Source organism: Pelodiscus sinensis, chromosome 20 (assembly GCF_052426305.1).
Source record: "Pelodiscus sinensis isolate ZL-2025 chromosome 20, ASM5242630v1, whole genome shotgun sequence".
Taxonomy (NCBI): Eukaryota; Metazoa; Chordata; order Testudines; family Trionychidae; genus Pelodiscus; species Pelodiscus sinensis.
In genome coordinates, this window is record NC_143071.1 from 10,743,942 (window position 1) to 10,765,773 (window position 21,832).

Below are 21,832 nucleotides of genomic sequence, written 5' to 3' on the forward strand. Positions count from 1 at the left end.
CTGCCAAGTAACCAATCAATCAACATATGAGCTCCCCATTTGTAGGGTTGCCAAGTCTCCCAGGACTGTCCTGGAGTCTCCAGAATGTAAAGATTACATCATGTGATGAAATCCCCAGGAATGCGTCTAATCATAACTGGCAACCTTAACCATTCGTTGTGTGCGAGCACGCACCCTATCACCAGTTATGAGCCAATGAACCAGAATAACAACAGCCAAAGATTATTGTGCATGGTTGGCAAATTCCTTCCACCATTACGGCATCAGTCCCCTGTCGATCCACTGAGTCGTGCTCCTCCAAAGAACGATTTCAATAGCACTGCACTCAAGAGCAATTCCTCAAGACAGGAGCTGACGACCAAGGACATCAAAGTGGAAGTCGGTAACATTTTCCCATGGCCAGGTTCTGCTCCTCACTAAGCTTGCAGATTGCCTGGGTGGGACAAACTTGTTCGGGTCTCCCAGTCAACAAGGCCTTTACCTTGCCTGCCCGACTACTGAAGACAGACCCTTTACAGTAAATGGATGCGGCAAAATAAGGTCAATTGCACTCACAGAGAGGAAGATGTAGGATAATGTCTGTGTCTGTCTCACTGCATAGGAACTAGCCCCTACCACATGAACTACTCTGAGGCGGCAACTAAAGTAAAAATGGACTAAAAGCCATTAAGCACCAGCATAACAGGGAGGGATAGCTCAGTGGTTTGAGCACTAGCCTCCTAAACCCAGGGTTGTGAGTTCAATCCTTAAGGGGGCCATTTAGGAATCTGAGGCAAATCTGTCAGGGATGGTACTTGGTCTTGCTGTGAGGGCAGGGGAGTGGACTTGATGACCCCTTCCAGCTCTGTGACATGGTATATCTCCATATTATTATTTAAAGATGGCCAGGAAGGAAGAAGGCAAATGAAGCTTTCAGGGAATTGCCTTTTAGGGTCTGAGATGCTTCACTCTGAGACCACCTGCATCTCACCAATTGTCTGATGGTTTTCCTGTACTCCTGCCCTTCCACTGCTGCATCTGTCCACTGTCTCTTGCCTTGTATCTGGACTGCAGCTCCTTGGGGCAAGGACCATCTTTCCATCCTGTGTTTGAACCACATAGCGTGGGACCTTGTCCATGATCAGGCTTCCTAGGCACAGTGATAACACACATACATCTACTCTATGTTTGAGAGAGTCTGTCTCTGAGCCTGTGCATGGCTCGGTCTGCCTGTTCAAGGACTCCCCCTAAGCGGTCAGAGCTAGGACCACCAAATTCAGTAGGCAGCTTCCTCTTGTCATAACTTAAAGCAAGGTCAGGGTTTGGTTGTGCCAGGAAAACAGGATGTGTCCGGAATGGGATTGCTTCTCAGAAAACCATGCAGAAAAGAGACCAAATCACCAGGCAGGTAAAAGGAGCTGGCTGGAGGTGTGCCCTCCTATCTGGTATTGCCCCAACCCTGAGCCTCCCCCCTCCTAGGAGCCTTTCAGGGAGTGTGTGTGTGGGGGGGGAGGGACTAAAGCTCCTCCCCACCCAGATTCCTATGGGAACATTGCTGTCTGTTTCCCTTCATCAGGGAGTGTGGGGACAGTGCAGTTTTCTGTATTCTTCACTCTGGCTGGGGAGCACAGAGGACAGATGAACCTGGACTTGCCCCAGCCAGGTGACATGCACCCCTCCCCCAACTATGCCTGCTGGAGCTGCAGCAGACATGGAGAGGTGCTTCTCACCTGGCTCCAAGCTGCTGTGGTGATAGAGGGTTGAGGTAGTCCTCTCTCCCCAGGGCAGCCTGCCTACTGAACCCCTCAGCCCCAGCAATGATGTCAATGAAACGTGTGCATTTTCATTTTATTTCCAAAAAAACAAGAATGAATGAAGGGCCTGAGCAACGCTGGGTAAATCCTCTAGTAATACATAAAATAATAAATTGCTTCCTAGCTCTACATCTGCCTCCATCTCCAAGCCCCCAAAGCCAAAAGCATAGATTTGCAGAAGGAAACACTCCTCTTCCATTCAGATGTGGCATGTGCTGCCTGCTACCTGCAGAGTCACTGGGCTGTCCCCAGAGCACCCAAGTCTGTTTATTTTCCAAGTTCTGCATGCCCAAAGTGGCGCTAATTGATGCCTGGAGGATTTAATCGGGTGGGCCAGTGGAAATAGTGCTCACAGCCTTCTGGGTGGCAGCAACACCGTCAAAGGCAGTGGGAAATAAACTGCCTCAAGAGCTGCTTCAGGGCTGTAGCTTGGAGGCCTTGATCCAGGAGGTGCTGTGGTAATGGTGGACAATTCTGTTTAGGCCCTGAAGGAGTGTGGCAGGGAAAAAAATGGAGAGGTGGGGTGATGGCTGTAGGAGCAGAATGCAGAAGTCCAGGTGATGACACACTCCCAGAAGTACCCAGTACAATCAATAAGGCTGTTCTAGGTCCTATCACTCACCACTTAGGATGTTTTCCTCCTTTTTCTTTATTTGGTGACTGCCCACTCATGCCCTTGAAGCCCTGCCTTTGTGAATTCTCTGTAACCAGCCACACCGCTTTAATGGCTATTGGAAGGGAAGGGGTTAATGGCCTCCCACTGGTGTGGTACTAGACTTCCACAAATTAACCATTTGGAAACATGTCCCCACTACCTGAAGCAAAAATGCGACTGGAAGAGAAAAGTCATCCAAAAGTTATGAACCTGGGCAACCAAAGTTATGTCTAGTCAGACACTTGAAGAAACAGCTGATTGCCTGACGGGCTGAATACCTACAGCTCCCACTGATTTCAGGGGCAGTTTTACCTGCCTAGAGATCAAGATCAGACCTTTAAATGTGTTAATTCAGGCTTCCCAGTAACCCAGGATGCGTCCATATTCAAAACCAAACAGCAGCAGGAGCAGACTACTGCCAAGCAGCTGGTTTTGCCAACACATTCAGCTGATACCACAGAGAACAAACAGAGCTGCGTTTGAAGAGGTACTTACTTCAGTACAGGAAGTCCCCGGGTTACGTACAAGATAGGGACTGTAGGTTTGTTCTTAAGTTGAATTTGTATGTAAGTCGGAACTGGTACATATTGTAGGGGAAACTCTAGCCAAACATTTCTCCAGAGCTCAGTTTTATTCTCCCACACCTCACTTCCCTCAGTCCTTTATTCTCAAACTGAGGTGTCTGCTGAGAAAAGCCGCTCCGCGTCTCTCTGGTCTGCTGGGAGGGCGGGACGTGGGCGGCGGGACCGCGGTGCATCTCGGCGGTCTGCTGGAGGGGGGCGCAGCTAGTGCGGGATTGCCTCACCCCATTTGTAAGTAGGGAGCCGATGTAAGTCGGGTCCATGTAACCCGGGGACTGCCTGTAGTCAGTGGCTGTCTGTGAGGACTTACTACTTTACAGGCAAGACATCCCCAAACACGCACACTGGACTCTCTCTTTTTTTAAATAACTAAGTCTGCTTCTCTTTAACACAGGGAATGTACACAATGGAACGGTGCCATCAGCAGACAGCAGCCGTTGCAACTGAAACATTGGTGTTGGTACTGTCCTCCGCTCCCCAAGGAGGAGAGTTTTCTTCATTGAAATGCATTAAACTGTGCTCATTTCTTGACAGTGCCAAATGGAGACATTGTTCCTCCTAACCCCCAAAGCATCAGCATGTGAGAACAGGTCAGTCAGCCAGATCCAAGCAGTGTGTGCCCAAGCCATCATTACAATAACAATGGGGTTTCCTCAGACCAGCTCTGTTTGATCAAACCCACCCGCCTTTGGAAAGATCATGTTCAGGGAGGCTGTTTGACAACAAAGTGCCTGTTCAGAGGTGGTGTTTTTCAACAAGATAGAAATTGGGCGCTCGTTAGCTAAGCTTGGACGTGGCAATTCATTTTTTAAAACATTCAACTCTCGAGCTGAATTTTTACAATATTTTGGAGACCCTTTTATAGACACTAGCGAAAGAATCACTCCAGTCTAATCTCTCTCCTTTTCTCTAGTTCACAAACTTCAAGCATGCTATACTTCATCAAAGCCGTTCCTTCTGTGCCTATTTGCTAACTGCACACAAACAACACACTCAGACTCAGCCCAGATGCTAGTAGGCAGATGCCTCTTTCCCCATGTTTTCCAAAAACAACCAATGCATTCATCTTGAGGTACAGAAAGGAAAAGGGATGCAGAAGCGACTGGAGAATACAGGTCCAAACTGTCTGATTAACTCTTTCATGCTCTTAAAAAATTAAATTGAACGCAAACATTTTCCTAATGTATCTCTGCAATTTTCCTTTAATAAAACCCAGATTAAAGGACTCAAAGATGTTTAGATCTACACTTTTAAAGGGACACACTCAACTTACAAATAATGGGTGAAATCCTGATCCCAGGGAAGTCACTGGCAAAACTTTCACTGACTTTAGGATTTCAGCCCATATTTAAGAAACCATAACTGCATTTCCTTACCTCTCTCACTGTATACCCTCCTAGCTTCTTAGACTGAGACTTATAAAATAACTCCAAGGTGATTTTATTTACGATCAGGGCTGTTTGTATACAGTGAACCCTCGTTTATCGCGGTAGATAGGTTCCAAACCCGACCGCGATAGTTGAAAATCCGCGAAGTAGGGACATGTATATTTAACATGTATACAGCGAGCCCTCGCTACTTCGCGGTTCGACCATCGCGGATTCACGTATATACATAATGTAATGAAAAAAGTCCGCGAAGTCGTGAATCCGCGATGGTCGAACCGCGAAGTAGCGAGGGTTCACTGTAATTTGTACCTAGCTGAAAGAAAATTTAAACTGGCCAGTTTTGATTTTTGTGCTAGTCAGTTTTGCTCGGTCCCACTGCAGTAGCACAGTAGTGCAATCTCTGGGTTGCAAATGCTGCAAGAGAACAGTTGAATCCTAGTAATCTCTCGAAGCTAGTGTTGGAGAAAGGTGGACTTAGACTGAAGTTTCTTAACTACTTTTAAAAATATTTTTCATCCTGTTTAAATTCTCTCACACCTTGTTTCAAATAAGGCCAGGTGGAGACAACGCCGACCATAGTATATCTAAACACCACAAGATCGCCTCACTGCTATTGGCACAGTAATAAAATGGCCTTAGAGACCAAATGTGAAAAAAGATATCCACAGGTTCCTTCTAAATTCAAACCAACCATTCCCACGCAACATTAAATGTGGGCATCAGATTTCATCTCTTAATGGATCAGTCATCCTCTGTAGCGTGCAATTTACATATCCAGCCTACAAGCTGCTGTAGGGTCAGTGGACATGAACTACATGAATACATTAATTCCTAAAAAGGAAATTAGCATTCATCGTAACTCAATTTAATGGTCACACTTTCTTTACAAGAGGTAAAGTAGTGAGGGGTTCCCACGTCTGACTAAGACAGATGGACAGTATATAATATATGAGCTGCAAAACCTATACTTCCAAGTTATAACAGTATGTAGAAAACGTGACGCGCAGGTTTTACAACTTGAAGTGCAAGAGTTATATCAGGAATAAATCTTCTCAATGTGTATTTCAATAAGTCACATGACCAACTTGATTACATCTGCCTTGAGTGCAAGACCTTGTCTTTAATATGAAAAATGTGTATTTCTTAGCAAGTGATAACTAAAGCAGGTAAAAACACTAGAATGAAATTCTAATTCTCCAAATGTCATTAACTAAAATGAGGCCAAGATTTCACCCTCAGTGTAAATAAAGAAGTTGTAATTTTAACATGTGCTTCCATCTCCAAGATAAATTCTAGAGTTAGATCTAAAGTCTGTTTTAATCCAGGATGAATAAAATTTGATGTTTTTTTTAAAAAATAGCTCTAATCTGTCAAGCCTAACAAACAGCTCTTGCTTCTTCGAAGTTCTGGGCTTTCAATTTCTCTCTCTCAGTAGACTAAAAAGTAACAGTGTGCAAAGAAAGACACAAGCTAGACAGGATTGTTTTTGTTCTGTGCTTATGTTATGGTGGACCTTGCCAAAGCATGGCAGAGAAGTTAGTTAAGACATTGTCTTAAAAGACAAAGAGGCAATATATAGAAAATGTTGGAGGCAGCAGGGAAAGCAAGAATGGAGTGGACCCGAAAGGAAAAGGGAAGACATTATTCAGCACACACACAGTTGTCTATATTTCCCACACTTTTGCCACAGAAAAATTGCCATAGCTTCCGGGCAGAAGAGAGATCTTATCTGGGAATGTTGTCAAGAAATTCACTCCCTGGGTAAAAAAGGGAAACATGTCAAGTGTAAGCAGAGCAAGATGATGTTGCAGGGCCTAGTTGCAAGAATGACACATGTTAAGGAAAACTGCTTATTGGGAGAAAATTATGTAGATGAAGATGTGAATATGGTTGAGCAGATCAACTGGTTAGTAACTTAAATAATTCACTTTGCAATGCATCAGTATTCAAGACCCTCTCTCTGTCTTTTAGTAGAAGTGTAATTTGACAAGTAAATTCCCAAGCTATTTGCTGTGTTGGATGTTGCTAAGAAAAAAAAGTTTATCTTAGATAATTCTTATGGCTAGTTTAATAAGTTAACTGGGGTTAGAATCCACCACCCAAGTATACGATACAGCAGCAGTAAAATAAATCTAGAGATGCTAGTTGCCACTGAGTGTCATTTTCTTATTTTATATTCCATAATACCTACCCCCTTATTTTGGAACATCATGGCCACAAGTTTATTTCCTATTTTACTTCAGCATAACTCAGCTTTTTCAAGGGAACCTCAATCTATACTTGTTTTCTCAAAAAACAGAAGTGCCAGTGAGTTCAATGAGACTAATTTTGAAATTAAATGCACTCTAAGCCTAGGCAGACTTACTTTTTTTTGGTAACTTGATTTAAATAAAAGATTTTTTATGGTGATTTCAATCACTTTGATTTGAGTCGATCCACTCCACTTTAATCTGTTAACACATCATAAAACTATCACCTACCCTGCCTCTCTCAGGATTTTAACACGTTAGTTACCTCGTGTTTGTAACACACCTTTTTCCCTAGTATAGACACAGACGAAAGGTATGTTTTCATTGCACAGTTATCCAGGTTTAGCCCAAGTCTCCTACCATCCACACAGAAAAACCTCTGATCCAGGTTTGGAAGTGCTTTTAGCTAAAACTACCCGACCCAGCTGTGGAGTAGATTAAAGACCAATCGCCACTTTGACTCACTCACTTTGCAGTAAGGGTACAGACAAAAACCACACGAGCACGGATAGTCCTCCAATCCCTTCCCATAATTCCTCTTGAAGGACAGAAAAATTCTCCTGCAATAGACACAACTGACGGGGAAAGAATCCTAGAGCATCTCAGCACAAAGAACCACAGGATGTGCCCCCAAAGTCACACAGGAGTGCAGAAACGGAGATAGGCAGGGCATTGCTATGGGAACGCTCATAATCGGGCACCAGTGGTGCCATACCATACGACTGCATCGAAAATGTTATGAAATGGGCCAGTTCTCCTTTGTGAGAACAAAAGAATGCAATGTGAATCACAAAAAGGTAGAGTCGTCGCATACATTCTACAGCCTGACTTAGGACAGTATCCGAGAGGAAAACTTCTGCTGCAACCATCAAGGACATCTACTCTACATTCACGCTACTGTAGGGTACCATCCACACTAATGCACAATGCATTAGGGAGAGATCACATTAAATGCTTAAAATACATGGAAACAAGTTTGTTGTTGTGGACGCCGTATCTCCAAGTCTCTAGGATACGTTTGGTACAAATGCATGGTCTTGTGGAGTGTCATTTTAAAAGTCTTTGATTTGTTGAACACCAATACCCTGTTGGGTTGCATGTAGTATCATTATATGTGAAGTCGTGAAATATTGCTATATGTGCTACTGAAAGACAGTGTGAGGTTAGGAGACACCCACAGCCAGATTTTCAGGAAGGACTAAGGCCAGGCTGGCACTGGTGGCCCATCCAAAACAAATCTACTATCCCACAGACTCCTCAGAGAAGGCATGGGAAGACTGCTTGACCATCACCTCTCAGCAAGAATCCTTCTAGCAGCTGGAAAAAGGTATAAAACAAGGCCACGTCTAGACTGGAATGATTTTCCGGAAATGCTTTTAACGGAAAAGTTTTCCGTTAAAAGCATTTTCAGAACAGAGCGTCTAGATTGGCACGGACACTTTTCTGCAAAAGCACTTTTTGCGGAAAAGCGTCCGTGGCCAATCTAGACGTGCTTTTCCACAAAAAAGCCCCGATCGCCATTTTCGTGATCGGGGCTTTTTTGCAGAAAACAAATCTCAGCTGTCTGCACTGGCCCTTTTGTGCAAAAGTTTAGCGCAAAAGGGACTTTTGCCCAAACGGGAGCAGAATAGTATTTCCACAAAAAGCACTGATTTCTTACAGTAGGAAGTCAGTGCTTTTGTGGAAATTCAAGCGGCCAGTGTAGACAGCTGGCAAGGTTTTCCGAAAAAGCGGCTGATTTTCCGGAAAAACTGGCCAGTCTAGACACAACCCAAGAGTCTCAAGTTTACCTTATTGACAGTGCCAGTCCTCAGATCCTCCTAGCACACATCTCCCTCTGGCATGGGCTTGGGGGAGGGGCAGGGGTCTCTGCATTTCCTGGTCCTGCCCGCTACCCCCAAGCAATTTAATGCCCCCCCGCCAGGGTCCTGGCTGGCAGCACAGAGGGGCTAGAGCAGCTTCCAGCTGATCGCGCCACACTGCTGCTGGCACACTCCTGTGGCCCAGGGGAGGTGGGTGCAAGGCCGGTTCATAGTGGCTGCCCAGGCCCTGCCCCACAGCAGCTGTCCCTACTGTCCTATGGAAGGGATGGTCCCCCATACTCAGGTGAACCTGCAGGGCCCTGGGTAGGCTGGAGCTAGCAGCAGAGGTCGGACTCCCCCACAGAGCAAGGATCCCCTGCTCTGCTGCCATCTTCCAGGCCATGTGCCTCAGGAGAGAGGACTTGAAGGAAGGGGTGTAATAGGGGGAGAAGGCGGAGCAGGGGCAGGAAGGGGTGGGGTGGGGACGGAGCAGGGCTGGGCTTGGGGGAAGGGTACGGGGACACACACACACACACACACACACACACACAGGCTGCAAGGACTTGTGCTGGCAGCTACACATGGGACAGATTGTGGAACTGCTTGGGCTGTGAGTTTGAGACCCCTGGTATAAAAAGAAAGACGGTGACATCACATGGCCTCTCTCCACCCCCATCTCAATATCTGGAAGAAAAAGACTTTGAACTGGGGAAGATGGACCCAGGCTGGAGGGAGTCCAGGCTGTTACTGAGGAACGTCTATAAGCTGCTTGTACAATCTGTTAGGGTGAGAGACTGAGTCAAATCTTGCTCAGCAGGCTCATCTCGGGGACCCCAACACAGTTGCTTATTTTGTGACTCTTAAAAATCATTGTGTCACATCGTCAGTGGAGCAATCGTTAGCTAATTTCAGCAGCAGGTAGAAGAAAATAAATGCCAGTTCATGGAACTGAGCTTCTGTTAATACCCCTGTATTATGATAAAAGTCACATAGCATGGCCATGGCTGGCTAGAGTCAGCTGTGAGACGATTAAACCAGTGTTTCTCAATCAGTGGTACGAGTACCCTCAGGGGTACTCAAGAGAAGTCTGGGAGGTACATCAACACAACTGACATTTGGAGAAAATTGAATTTTTGTTTTAAGTTATACAGCACTTTATTATTTTTGTACTTTTTACACCCAAAAATGTAATCGCCCACCTGGCTACAATTAAGTTGTTTAAACAAATCTGTTCCAATCGTAGAAAAAAAAATTGTGTCTGAAAACTGTAGGTACTGGGGGTACTTACAATTTTTTTTTTTAAAGCGGGTACCTTATTAAAAAAAAGGTTGATAAACACTCTATTAAGCTACCACGTAGATGTTTGGGCTTGGGCTGAAGGCCCGGGCTCTGAATCTCCAAAACAGGGGAAATTTTCAGAACCTGGGCTCCTGCCCAGGTCCAACTGTCCACACTGAAATTTTTGGACCCAAGCACCACAAGCAGTGTTCCCTCTAAGCTGCTCAGCAGCACAGCTTCACAGTTGATGAATCACCTCCGTCCAGTCAGTCAGCTCCCTGCCCTGAGCCTCTGACTGGGTGGGCCTGACCTGTGAAGCTGTGCTGCTGCACAGTTTTGAGAGAACACCGACCATAAGCCCAAATAAGTTGGGTTACACCCAAGAAGGATAAATGGAGAATTTCTGAAGAAGAACCTGGTGGTCAGAGCAACTGCTGCTGAGTGCCCAAACGTCCAGAGAATTGGAAAAGCTAGCAAACTACTAAGGAAAAAACCAAAAGGTCATCTGCTTTTCCCTGGGGTTTTTGAATAACAAGTCACAAAGTGTGTTTTCTTCACCAAGGCTAACGACCAAAAGGTAAACTAAAGAACCTTTCTGGGTAATGTTAAAGATCTCCAAATCCCTGCTATCATGTGTATATGGGCTTAAAAGCTGATGTGTTCCAAAGCTGCTTAATACATTTAGTGTTTCTAGTCAAATGAATAGGAGTTGAGTGTCCAAACCCCCTAGGCAGTTTGGAGGGAAAATTACAAATTTTCAGTCTCGTTTCCCAAGGCCAGATGCCACTTATTATGCAACTAGGACTGGCAGTCCTGACCAATGTTCTCTCTAATTTGTGCCATCCGTGTGCAGAATTTTGTTATGCCCTCTGAGGCATGTGCGGATGTGCACCACCAATAGAAACACATGCTGCCAGCTGTGGGCATTCTGCTAATTAGCTGGGCAGCATTTTAATCTCCCCTGGGTGGCCAAGCACTCAGCTTACAGGGAACACTGATCATCTCTCACCAGTAAAAAATACACATACCCCCAACACTTTAGAACAGTGGTTCGGTTCCCAACCTGTGGTCAGCAGACCCCTTGGGGTCCCCGAGGGCACTGCAGGGGGTCCAGAGAAATATACAAGTAAGGATCTTTACTTTTCTTTTCCTTTTCTTCTCCCCCACCCCGCAGCCACGTGTGCCAGGACGTGGCTTACTTTTGAACTTGTTCCCCGGACGCTAAGGGAGCGAGGGGCAAGTGTTTGCATGCTGTACATGCCTCTCACACATCAGCCAAGCGTGAGAGGCATGCATGGCATGCAAGCACTTTCCCCATGCTCCCTTAGAGGCCAGAGAACGGGATCAAAAGTAAGCCACATCCCGGCGTGCACAGCTGCTCTCCCCACCCCATACTCCCGAAGTTCCACCCTCACCCTCTACCCTCCTGAAGTTCCACCCTTGAACTTCATGAACTGTTATACACTTCAAATGCTATAGAAGCATCTACTGTCAGCCTCTTGACCTCAAAGTATCTATAGGGGAGGCTAGGTGCATCTTTTATTCCTCCTATTGCAGAGACGCTCTCTGATGTTAAATTACAGCTCAGATTTTTTTAGGTGTCCATATATAGCAGAGAGCTACCCTCCCATAGGTAAGTAACCCTCCTATTATGCCAAAGATAGGCAGCTGACCTAAATGAACAATAGGGATAGTGGGTGTGCCAGGGTCAGTTACTGGTGTGGAAGGGAAGGAGACATTTATTTTAAGTTTGTTTAGGAGATAATTAATTGGCTCTTGCTGGAGGAAGGCAGGCTCTGGGAAAAAGCCCTCCATAAATCAGTTCTGCTTCTTTCTGGGTTGGAGTCTAGGGCTACGTCTAGACTGCAAGCCTTTTTTGAAAGAGACTTTTGATAAAGCCTCCTTTGAAAAAGAGCATCTAGACTACAATCGGTACTTTCGAAAACGCAAGCCACTTTTCCGAAAGAGCGCACCCAGGCAGTCTGGATGCTCTCTTTCGAAAAAGCACAGTTTGCGTGACATAATGCCTTTTTTCGAAAGAGCACTTCCGAAAAAAGATGTTATTCCTTGTAAAACGAGGTTTTCCACGGTCGAAAAAACTGCCGCGTTCTTTTGATTTACTTTTGGAAGTTGCGGCAACTGTCGAAACGCAGGGGAAGGTTTTTTTTTTTTAAAAGGCCCCTTTTTTCGAAAAAACCCTGTAATCTAAACACACCCTAGGACTAGGTGGTTACGAGCTTTTTGCAGCAAGGACTGTTTCTTCAATTGGCCTTGTACCGTATGTAGCCCATTGTGTTGCTGTATGCTGCAAAGACAGAAGCAGATGCCAGTGCAAATATTAAGTCTCCCATTTGGAAGCAAAGAAAACAAATAAGTAGTGGAACTGATTTTCAAAGGGATTAAGCTCCCAAAGCAACTTCATTTAGAATGCAGGGGGCTAAGGCCCGATAACCCTGCTTAGGAAAATAAGGGTCTGTCCATGTAAAGTGCATGATTGTTTATAAGGAATAAATACACAGAACAGAACCAGAAATGAGCCTCAGTCTAATATAGAGCCTATATATAGTACAGGGTACAATTTTGAGAGAAGGAAGAGTCTTGGAATTAAAGAAATGGACCAGGAGCAGAGATCTGGGTTCAACAGTCAGCTCTGCCATAGCCTCTCTGTGGTATGGTGGGCAAGTCACTGACCTCTGTGACTCAGTTTCCCCAATTATGTGACGCTTCTGAAATGCTTTGAGACACGTGGTTGAAAGATGCTCTAGAAATGCCAACCATTTGCTGATTTGTCTCCATGTCAGCTCACTTCTGCAGCCCCGAGACAGGCAAAGATCTTAAAGATACTAACAGATAAGACCCAAAGGAAGTTTATGATATTAGGAAAGGGAGAAAAGGAAGCTTTGCCTAGAGACATAATGATCCTTCGAACCTGTATAGAGTTTTTCATTGCAATTTTTCCATCCCCCACAGCACTCCTACAAAAGCTAAAACTATTTTGCTGATGGAGAAACTCAGGCAAAGAGCCTAAGCAACAGCTCCAAAGCCACAGACGGAATCAGATATTTCTGGCACCCAGCTCTGAGCTCCGGCCATTAAGTCCAGCCCCTCTCTACAGAGAGATCTGTCTTCAGTGCTTATTTGTTCCCCTCCACTAGGCATCAGCCATAACAATGTAATAGGTTGAAGCCTTAACTAGCTATGCAGCAGGCATGCAGCAAACTGCTAGTAATAAATGTTTTGGTGGAACACTGCTGCCCGAGGAAGTTCTCTGCATCAGATGTCACAGAGATAAGCCCTGCTTAAAGAAATGCAGCTAATCCAACTAAGATGCAGGTGAAGTTACAAAGGTTAATCAGATCTCAGCCACTGGGTCTCCTCATTGCTGCTGCTTATTTAGCAAACTACTTGGCAAGTGGCATTACTGGCAGCCAGCCCAGACAGGAACAACAACGCAAAACAGCCCAGCCCCGGAGTGAATTACTCCAGAAGAGTTTCTTGCTGCATCCAACTGGTTTTCCAACACACGGGCTTCACTTTCTTGCTTGCCCTGGTAAAGCTTCAGGCAGCTGGGCATTGCTGGATGCGGTCTCTTCTGCTGTGATCTTGATAAGGTGCCCAGACGCCACAGTGACAGGCATCATTCGATAGATGCTTGCAATTAATAACAGCGCAGCATCTTCAGGGTGAAGCCAGTAGTGCGCACTAGGGGTGCATCCATTTGGTGGCCAAAGACCAAAATTCCACCAGGAGGAATGCAGGCCTTGTCCTTAAAAACCACGGGCCACTCCCCTAAGTGTTCCCCACCCCTGGCATGTGCACCATACCACCCCAGGGAGCAGACAGGCCTGGCTGCAGGGACAGCAGAGCCGCTGCTCCAGGTGGCATGTTCAGACATCCCGGTGGACTCCCTTGCAGAATCAGTGCTGCTCCCTGCACCATTACACTCCCAATAGACTTTTACAGTCCCTGTCCAAAGAGAGAGGGAAGGCGAGAGAGGCAGGCTGCTATCCAGCTGCACACTAAGCCCTGACAGCCAAAGAGCTGGACAAGCTGCCAGGGATGGGAGGCAAAGAGCCCATAGCAGAACCTGGTTAGTGATGGGGGGGGGAGGGCGACAAGCAGCATGAAGGCTGAGGAAGAGATTCCCTGTGGTGCGCATGCCGCTGAGGCGGGCCCTGATCCCTTCTCCCACACCGGTTGGATTGGGCTGAGTGATCCTTCCATCTGGGCCCCCTCCGAGGGTTGCATGTAGACAGCTCCACAAGCCCATGCAGGGCACGAGGGGCAGAGACAATGGGAGCTCTGCAGCCCCCAGCGCTCAGGGGCTCTTGCAGACCTTTAACCCTGCAGGAAACACGAGCCTCCTCAGGTGCTCCCTTGGCTGTAAATCCTTGTCATTAGTGGCCGTTTCAGCACCAGGAGTCAGGACAGAGCCGGGGCAGGGCTTTGACGGACACAGCAAGGGAGGGAGAGCTCTGAGGGCCAGAGCTGGTACAGTCAGTGTGGGTGGAACCAGGCATGGCCATTTCACCATTCGCTGGAGGCCTCCCTGGTAGCTGGGAGCGCTCAGCCCAAGGAGTCAGGGAGGGAACCTCATGCTCCTAGCCATGAAGGTCTGAAAGCTCAAGCGAAGGGCAATGGGGCTGGAGAAGCCAGGGCCTAAAACAGGCTTGTCGGCTGAGACCATGACAACAGGGCAGGCGGTGGCACAGCAGGGGCTCACACGGCGACCACATGTTCAGCACCCTCCCATGTGCCAGGAGAGTGTAACTTTCCCTTCCTGCAGAAGCAGGCAAGAGGGAGGGGTCCGGGCATGGCAGGGACTTGAGCCATGTTTCACTGGGGATGCACAAATGGAGGTTTACTGCAGAGGCATCAATTAATAGCTTCCCCTGCTTTAAACACGTTCCCATACACAACGTCAGTCTTCTCTGAATAAGGATACTGACAGAATGCAGCCAGAAACCTGGGCCTTATGCTGCAATGCTTTGTGCCGCAATGACACCAGACCATTTACTGCTGGCTTGGCATGGAAAGGTGTGTCTTACAGTGGAGGACGGAACAAGGCAGGGCTCCCCAGAAACCCTGTGAGAAGGATGAAAGTTCCTCTGAGAGAGCTTCATGGAGATGCACAGAGAGGATTCCTGCTCCATCTCCAGACATGTTAACATGGTGTTTCTCAACCTTTTTTAATAAAGTACCCTTTTTTAAAAAAATAAATAAATTATAAGTATCCCCAGTACCTAGTTTTCAGACACAACATTTTTTTTCTACTGTCGCAACACATTTGTTTAAACAACTGAATCGTGGCTGGGCGGGCGATGAAATTTTTGGGTGTAAAAAGTACAAAAATAATAAAAAACACTGTAAACTTAAAACAAACATTCAGTTTTCTCCAAATTTCAGTTGTGTTGGCGTACCCTCCAGACTCCTCGAGTACCCCTAAGGGTACTCATACCACTGGTTGAGAAACACTGGGTTAACAAACTGTTCTGGAACACAGTGGCCCCCACAGATCCCCCCCAATTGCCTTATCCCACTTGTAGCATGATTAAAAATGTGAACTCACCAGAAGTGCCCTCCTGTAGCCAGACAGGAATCCCCTTGTAACATCCATTTTTGCTTGCCTGGAGCATACAGGGCACACAGAGCAGAAGGCCCAAGCTGTGTGACCGTGAATGGCTATAAACAGAGATATGCCAATTGCTGACCAAGAGGCTGCCAAGGAGTGCCCTTGACTTAACCCATATTGATACGAACACACATCCATCCGCGGGGGGGAGGAATCTCTCGCCCAGTAAAAAAATGTCTAGTGCTCACAATTTAGTTATCTCTCTTGCAAGTGTAAATTAACTTGAAACTTGCTTGTAAGAACTGGCGCCACAAAACGGACCAGTAGAATTCGGCATCTTAGATAAGAAAGAGAATACAGGCCCCCAGGGGTATAAAGATAGGTCCAGCAGCGCATTCTCTTTGAGTGTCAATCTACCATCTATCTGCTGGTCGGGTTAGGTGTTTGATCTCCCGAGGTTCCAAGGGGACGCCCACCTCGTATTCGTCTTTCCTAGGAATTGAGAGACCGGCCCTGGCCTGACACGCTGGAGTCGAGAGGCACAGAAAGGGGTAAAAATTGTACCTGGATGTGGTCCTTTGTTTAAGTATATATATACATAGACTTAGAGCTCTTTAAAGATTAAGCTGTCACTTGGTACCATTATTTCTATTTTCTACCATTATTTCTATTTTCTATCTTTATTTTCTTTGTAACCATTTTTAAAATCTGTATTTGTTAGCATTTAAGAAATAGAGCAATAGCCATTGTAACCATATGCTTTTATAAGTCTTTTAATAAACCTGTAACTGTTTAAGCTTTAACCTGACTCCTTCAGTTGCTGTAACAGAACCAAGCACAATTTAAAAGAACTTCAGCCGGTCATAAAGGGACAGACATAAGGAGAGCTTAGGCGTTTGGATCTGTGTCACTCCCAGGTGACAAGATCCGTTGGGGCACCTTTCCAGCCTTTCCCAGGCTGCCCGCTGCGAAGGAACCCCTGTGTTCTAGCAGTTAAAATCTAAAGTGTAATAAGCTCTTTCTATATAACGGGGCGTCTGTTGGCCTGCTGGCCACCCTCTGCGACGGGACCCCGGTCCTAGCAGTAAAGACACGGACGTTAAACCTTTTCTCAGAAGCATACACACACACACTGCCCTGACCGTCGGCTGACACCTCCCCCACATCAGGGCCCAGCAGCAAGACATCCTGGGAGGAGGTGGCTGGCTCCAAAGTTATAAGAAGGTCCTGTCAGTGAGATCAGTTGCCCCACTCGCTTGCTGATCATTCTCCTCTTCTTCCTCATCCACACTGTCAGCAAAAAGCGGCAGTCTAGAGGGGGATCTGTCGAGAAAGAAAACCTTTTTCGACAGATCCCTTATGCCTCCTGCAAGGAGGTTTACAGGATCAGTCGAAAAAGGCTTTCTTTCTCGACAGATTCCCCTCTAGACTGCCTCTTTTTGCCAACACAGTGCTGAGTCAGCAAAAACGGTGGCCATTTTTATGCAAATTAAGCACGGGATATTTAAATCCCCACTTCATTTGCAATGTCAACCTGCCTAATCTGCATCCCTCTGCTGACAGAGGGTTGCAGTCTAGACGTACCCTTGTTGTGCTGCGGCTACACGTTCTGTCATTAATGCAGGCTCATTAGCCCATAAGCTCATTCTTGCTTGAAAGAGCAGAGTACTTTGTTTTTCAGCAGGCCAAGAAGTTAATTAGCGTCCCCAGTTTTATTACTCCACACGGTCAAATCACGGGACAGAGTTGCTAGTCACCTGGAACCCAACAGGGTACACAGGATTCTCAAATGCCCCTTTCATGACTGTTTATCAGGCCCATAAATCAGCAGCCAGCAAATGACTTTCTGCTCCAGTTCTGCTTGGCCACCGACAGCAATTCTCCATTGCCCCATCAATCAAAGCAGGGTGCCAGAGCTCAACCCTGGGAATCCCAAAAGGAGACGGTTCAATACACATGATAACTTTTGGGCGGCGACTGTACACACACTCCCCCATGGGGAATTCTGCTCGGTGGCGGTCATGCCTGGAGAGGTTACGTAGCGTGAACACCCGGGCTGATCAAGAATCCATCCCTCTGACCTGACGGCTCTGCCCGACCACGTGTCCCATATCAGATGCGCGTGTGCATACAAACAGCCCACTGCACCTCTGGGGGAAGCGATGTGGTTTGTGCTCTGGTGTCCTGGGCCTTGTCCCCACCTACCTTGAAGGGAGAGGTGGAGTGCCTGTTTGCCTCACACACTCCCCCTTCAGATGCTGTGAACGACAGCGTATGAAAGCAAGCGAATGCCTCCCACCCGGCATGTTATTAGCACTTCAACCACCGCGGCAACGCAGTCCCAGATCTCTGGAGTGCGTCCAGTGTAGAATTCACTTAGCTGGATGGCAGCGGCCTGGGGGAAGAGGACATCTCGTACACACACCATGTTAGTGATAGAGATTCAGCCGTGTTAGTCTGGTCTAGCTGAAACAAAAGACAGGACTATGCAGCACTTCAAAGACTCACAAGAGGGTTTATTAGGTGATGAGCTTTTGTGGGCCAGACCCTCTTCCTCAGATCAATTTGTGGAAGAAAATTGGTACAACCATATATACCAAAGTGATACACTAAAAAAAAAGTGAACACATATAAAATTGACGAATCAGATTTTAGAACAGAGGGGGTTGCAGGGGGAAGGTTAGTGTCTGTGAGGGGTGATAATTGGGGAAGCCATCCCCGGCCACAGCAGTGGGAAGGCTGCTCCATCCCACCCAGGCTGAATTGCCCCCGACCCCACCCACTGCCCCTTTAAGGAGCTGACCAATTAAACGCGATTTTACACCCCTATTCTGAAGGTCCCCAGTGGCGACATGGCTAGGTATGGATTTTGTTAAGGGACTGCTCAGTGCAACAACTTGCTGCTTTGTTCAACTGGATCATGGGGAGCGAGGGGGGAAGACTCACATTGACAAACTGGGGGAAGGGGTGGAGTGTGGCTCCATCCCATAATACTCTGGGTAACCCAGTCAATCCTATCCTGGCCACAGGGCTGGCCCACAACATTTTGGGACCTGAGGCGGGGAGCTCAAATGATGCCCCCACGCCTCCTCGCTTGGGCCAAAACTTAGAAAGGTCTCAATTCTGCCTTCTTCCTGCTCTACTGCTCTCGTGGTGCTGCTCTGCTGCCGACATATACACCAGCAGCAGACACAATTTTCTACACTCTGGGTCCTAGTGGGCCCCCCCCACACAGTTTGGCACCTGAGGCGGCTGCCTCAGTTCGCCTCCTGGTAAGGCCAGCTCTGCCTGGCCATTTTACCACAGAGGAGTACCAGGGAAGATGCTAAGGATAAGATGCCGGACAATGGAACATGCTAACAGACATGACAGCCATGATGCGCCCGCACCCTCTGTCTGGTCAGGGTAACCCAAAATAATTCTCCAAAATGACAAGCGGCAAAGCAAAAAACATTTGTGAAGCAGTGATCTTACAGCGATCGCTAGAACTGGCTGATTATCCTGGACACCAGCATCCTCTGTAAATCAGCAAAGGAAACGTCAGTACGGCCTCCCAGCCCCTGCTCCGCTAACAGGCTACTGCTCTGCTCTGGAGGAGCACTTCCCGAGCCAGGCTGTCTGCGTAGGCTGTTCGGTAATGGGGAAAAAAGTCCAAATTTAAATCGCCATTTTTGCAGGACCCACAAAACCCAATGTGTGAGCTCCCTCTGCTGAGGCTGAAGTCCCACAGACAGCTCCCAGTGCTGAAATAACTGGTACAAAGAAGTCAGACATTACCTTTTGTCTCCACTATCTAACACAGGTGGAGTCAGTGGGGGGAACAGGCTCCAGGATTACAAGAAAAGGAGGAAGATACGTGATGGAAAAACATGTCAACATCCTTAGAGTCTCTCTGAAATGCCAGACAGCCACATGTATGTCTGGATTCCTCGACCCTTCCTAAAGGACTCTCCCAGCAAGGTTTGCTGTTGCCTCTAGCATTTGCTAACTGAGTGCAGTCCAGGAAATCAGGAGAAACCCAAATGAGATCCAAGCTAGCCCTCCAATGCCACCTGGAGAGCAGAACTATGTTATCACAGCCAGGACACACACGCAGACATAACCAAACACCACTGAGATTTCTAACCCTTTTCTAAAAGCTGTGGTATGAGCTCAGTCTATAGGTTATTTAGGCTCTAGCAAAGCATTGAGGGGAAAAATGATTCCTGTCACTTGCTTCTGCTCTCCGTGTAACCTACATGAAAACTCCTGTGAAAAGCTGGCAGGAAATCAGCAGAAATAAAAAACTGAATTCCCAATATTTTGGTTGGTAGAGTGTATTGCGTGTTTCTCTATGGGCCTGTCTACACTAGGAAATTATTTCAAAGTAAGTAAACTCGAAATAATAACTCCCGAAAGAACAGAATCGAATAACGTGTCCACACTAAGGGGAAGCCTCAAAATTAGTCAGAGGCAGGATCCTTTAATGTGGATGCGTTACCTGGACTTAGAACCACAGGAAGCACTGAGGAGTAATTACTTCAAACTACTCTGGGGAGTAGTTATTTCGAAATAGCAGCAGCAGACGTCCATACTAATGCTGTTTCAAAATAACTATTTTCCCCAAGGAAAGCAGGAGTACAGATTTTGAAATAATGGGCTTGGTAATGTGGACTTTTTATTTCAAAATAAGGTGGGGGAGGAGGGGACGCGCAACAGTGCAACTCACCACCACAGCACCTCCTGCTGGTCACTCTGAGAATTAGCTTCTTGGTGCTGGAGAGCCCCTTTGTGGCTGGTGTCTCTCCGTGTCTCTGCACTCTGGGGTCCTCCCCCTCTGGGAACCCCCCAACCCTTATGCCCCCCTTGCCTCAGTGACCCACCTCCAGTTTTCATCTAGCCACTTACCATAGGGGCCAACTGCAAGGCTGAAAAGCCCGCTCATCATTGGCAAGGGGGTGTGGACCTGCTCGCTTTGCCTGCCCTTGCTGCTTCTCTGCAGCCTTAATACACACAGGGTTTGCTTCAGGCCCTGCAAGCTAGGAGCTTCCCTGGCCAGAGCTTCCTCCAGCTCTGCCTGCCTTTCCCCAGTCCCACTCTAACTACAGCCCTAGTATTCTCAGGCCTCCTCTCAGGCCCTGTCTCAGGGCCTGCAGCCTGGGAGTGAAGTCTGGCCAGAGCTCCCAGCTTTGCCTGCCTCTTCCCAGTACTGCCCTGTCTCAGGAAGCGTCCGGTTTCCCTGGGAGCCATGTCCCTCCTGTCCCCATGCCAGAGCAAGAGTGTATCTTCCTCCACCTCTCCAGGTGCCTTTATTTACACAGCTCTCAGCTGGGCCCTAACTGGCTCATACCAGGACAGCTGCTGGCTCCACTGCTCCAGCCCTCTCCCAGGTAGGGTTGCCAGATGGTTTAACCAAAAATACCAAACACCCCCCCCCAAAAAAAAAACCCACCAGGGAAAAAATTCTATTGAGAAAAAAAAAGGTGAGAGACCAAAGCTGTTGGAAAAAAAAAAAAAAAAAGTGCTGCGCCTTTAAATGGCCCCACGCTCCTCACTCCCCTGCCAGACATGGCAGGGGAAAATTCTCTTCCGTCCAAGAGAAACAGGAAATACCAGACATTTTACATGTCCAGTATTTTCTGGTTTTTTTACCGGATGGGGCACGCGAATAACGGACTGCCTGGGTGAATACTGGACACCTGGCAACCCTACTCCCAGGGATGGGTTTTAACTCTTAGAGGCCAGTGAGGAGCAGACACCCCACCAACAAGGGGTTATTTTGAAATAACTCCCTAGTGCAGAGCAGGGTTGAGGGAGCAATCCTGCAAGGTCCTACAAGGGTGCCAATCCAGCAAAGTGTATTTTAAGCACATCCCCTTTCAAATAGGTGAATAGTCCATTGACCATTTAAGCATGCATGTAAGTGCTTTGCTCAGTAAAGATCAGTGTCCTCCGGACCTCGCAGAATTAAGCCCTTGAGATAGTCAGTATGAGGTTTTTCGTTCTTTGCTTTGGTAAAGTTGGTCGTCTCTGTCCCGTTGCAACTCTAGCACAGGGTGTCTTGGGAAGGGGTTGCAAAGCTGCACAGCAGGAAAGGGTGGGGGGGGGAGAGAAGAGGGAGGGAATAATTCTGCAACCATAACAAGAGGTACATTTGCATAGGATAGCATGCAGCTCTGTGTAAAAGCGGCATGTCTCCAGCTGCTCTGGCTAGTGGAACTAAAAACAGGAACCAGAGTGGCCACAATAAGCATTGTGGGACAGCTCCTGGAGGCCAGTTAAGCGATGCAGTGTCTACATTGCTCCAGCCTCTTGTGGAAATGTCGTTATGAAGTCAACACAGCAGGTGAGTTTCGTCGGGGGAAGGAATATTGTTGTGGGGATGGACATTATGAAGTTGACTTAAGACAGCTTACGTCAACCTATCTCTGCAGTGCGTACCAGGGGTGAGTCTCACCCCGACTCCAGAACTAAAGGATTTCAGCAGGGAGGGGACAGCCCCTAGGGAAAAAGCCATCCAAGAAGGGCCTGGGCT

At 47.2% G+C, this 21,832-nt stretch overlaps 2 protein-coding genes across 5 annotated transcripts in view; one reads left to right on the forward strand and one right to left on the reverse strand.

Moving 5' to 3' along the window:
- The window catches only part of LOC102457124 (sterile alpha motif domain-containing protein 9-like), a 225,967-nt gene extending 222,908 nt beyond the window's left edge, over positions 1-3,059 (forward strand). Inside the window, exon 4 of the transcript XR_012896892.2 lies at positions 2,954-3,059. The gene's annotated coding sequence lies outside the window, so the exon portion shown is untranslated. The remainder of the gene's footprint in view (positions 1-2,953) is intronic.
- Positions 1-21,832, reverse strand: part of RHBDL3 (rhomboid like 3) — a 161,422-nt gene that overhangs the window by 123,287 nt on the left and 16,303 nt on the right. The window lies entirely within an intron of this gene.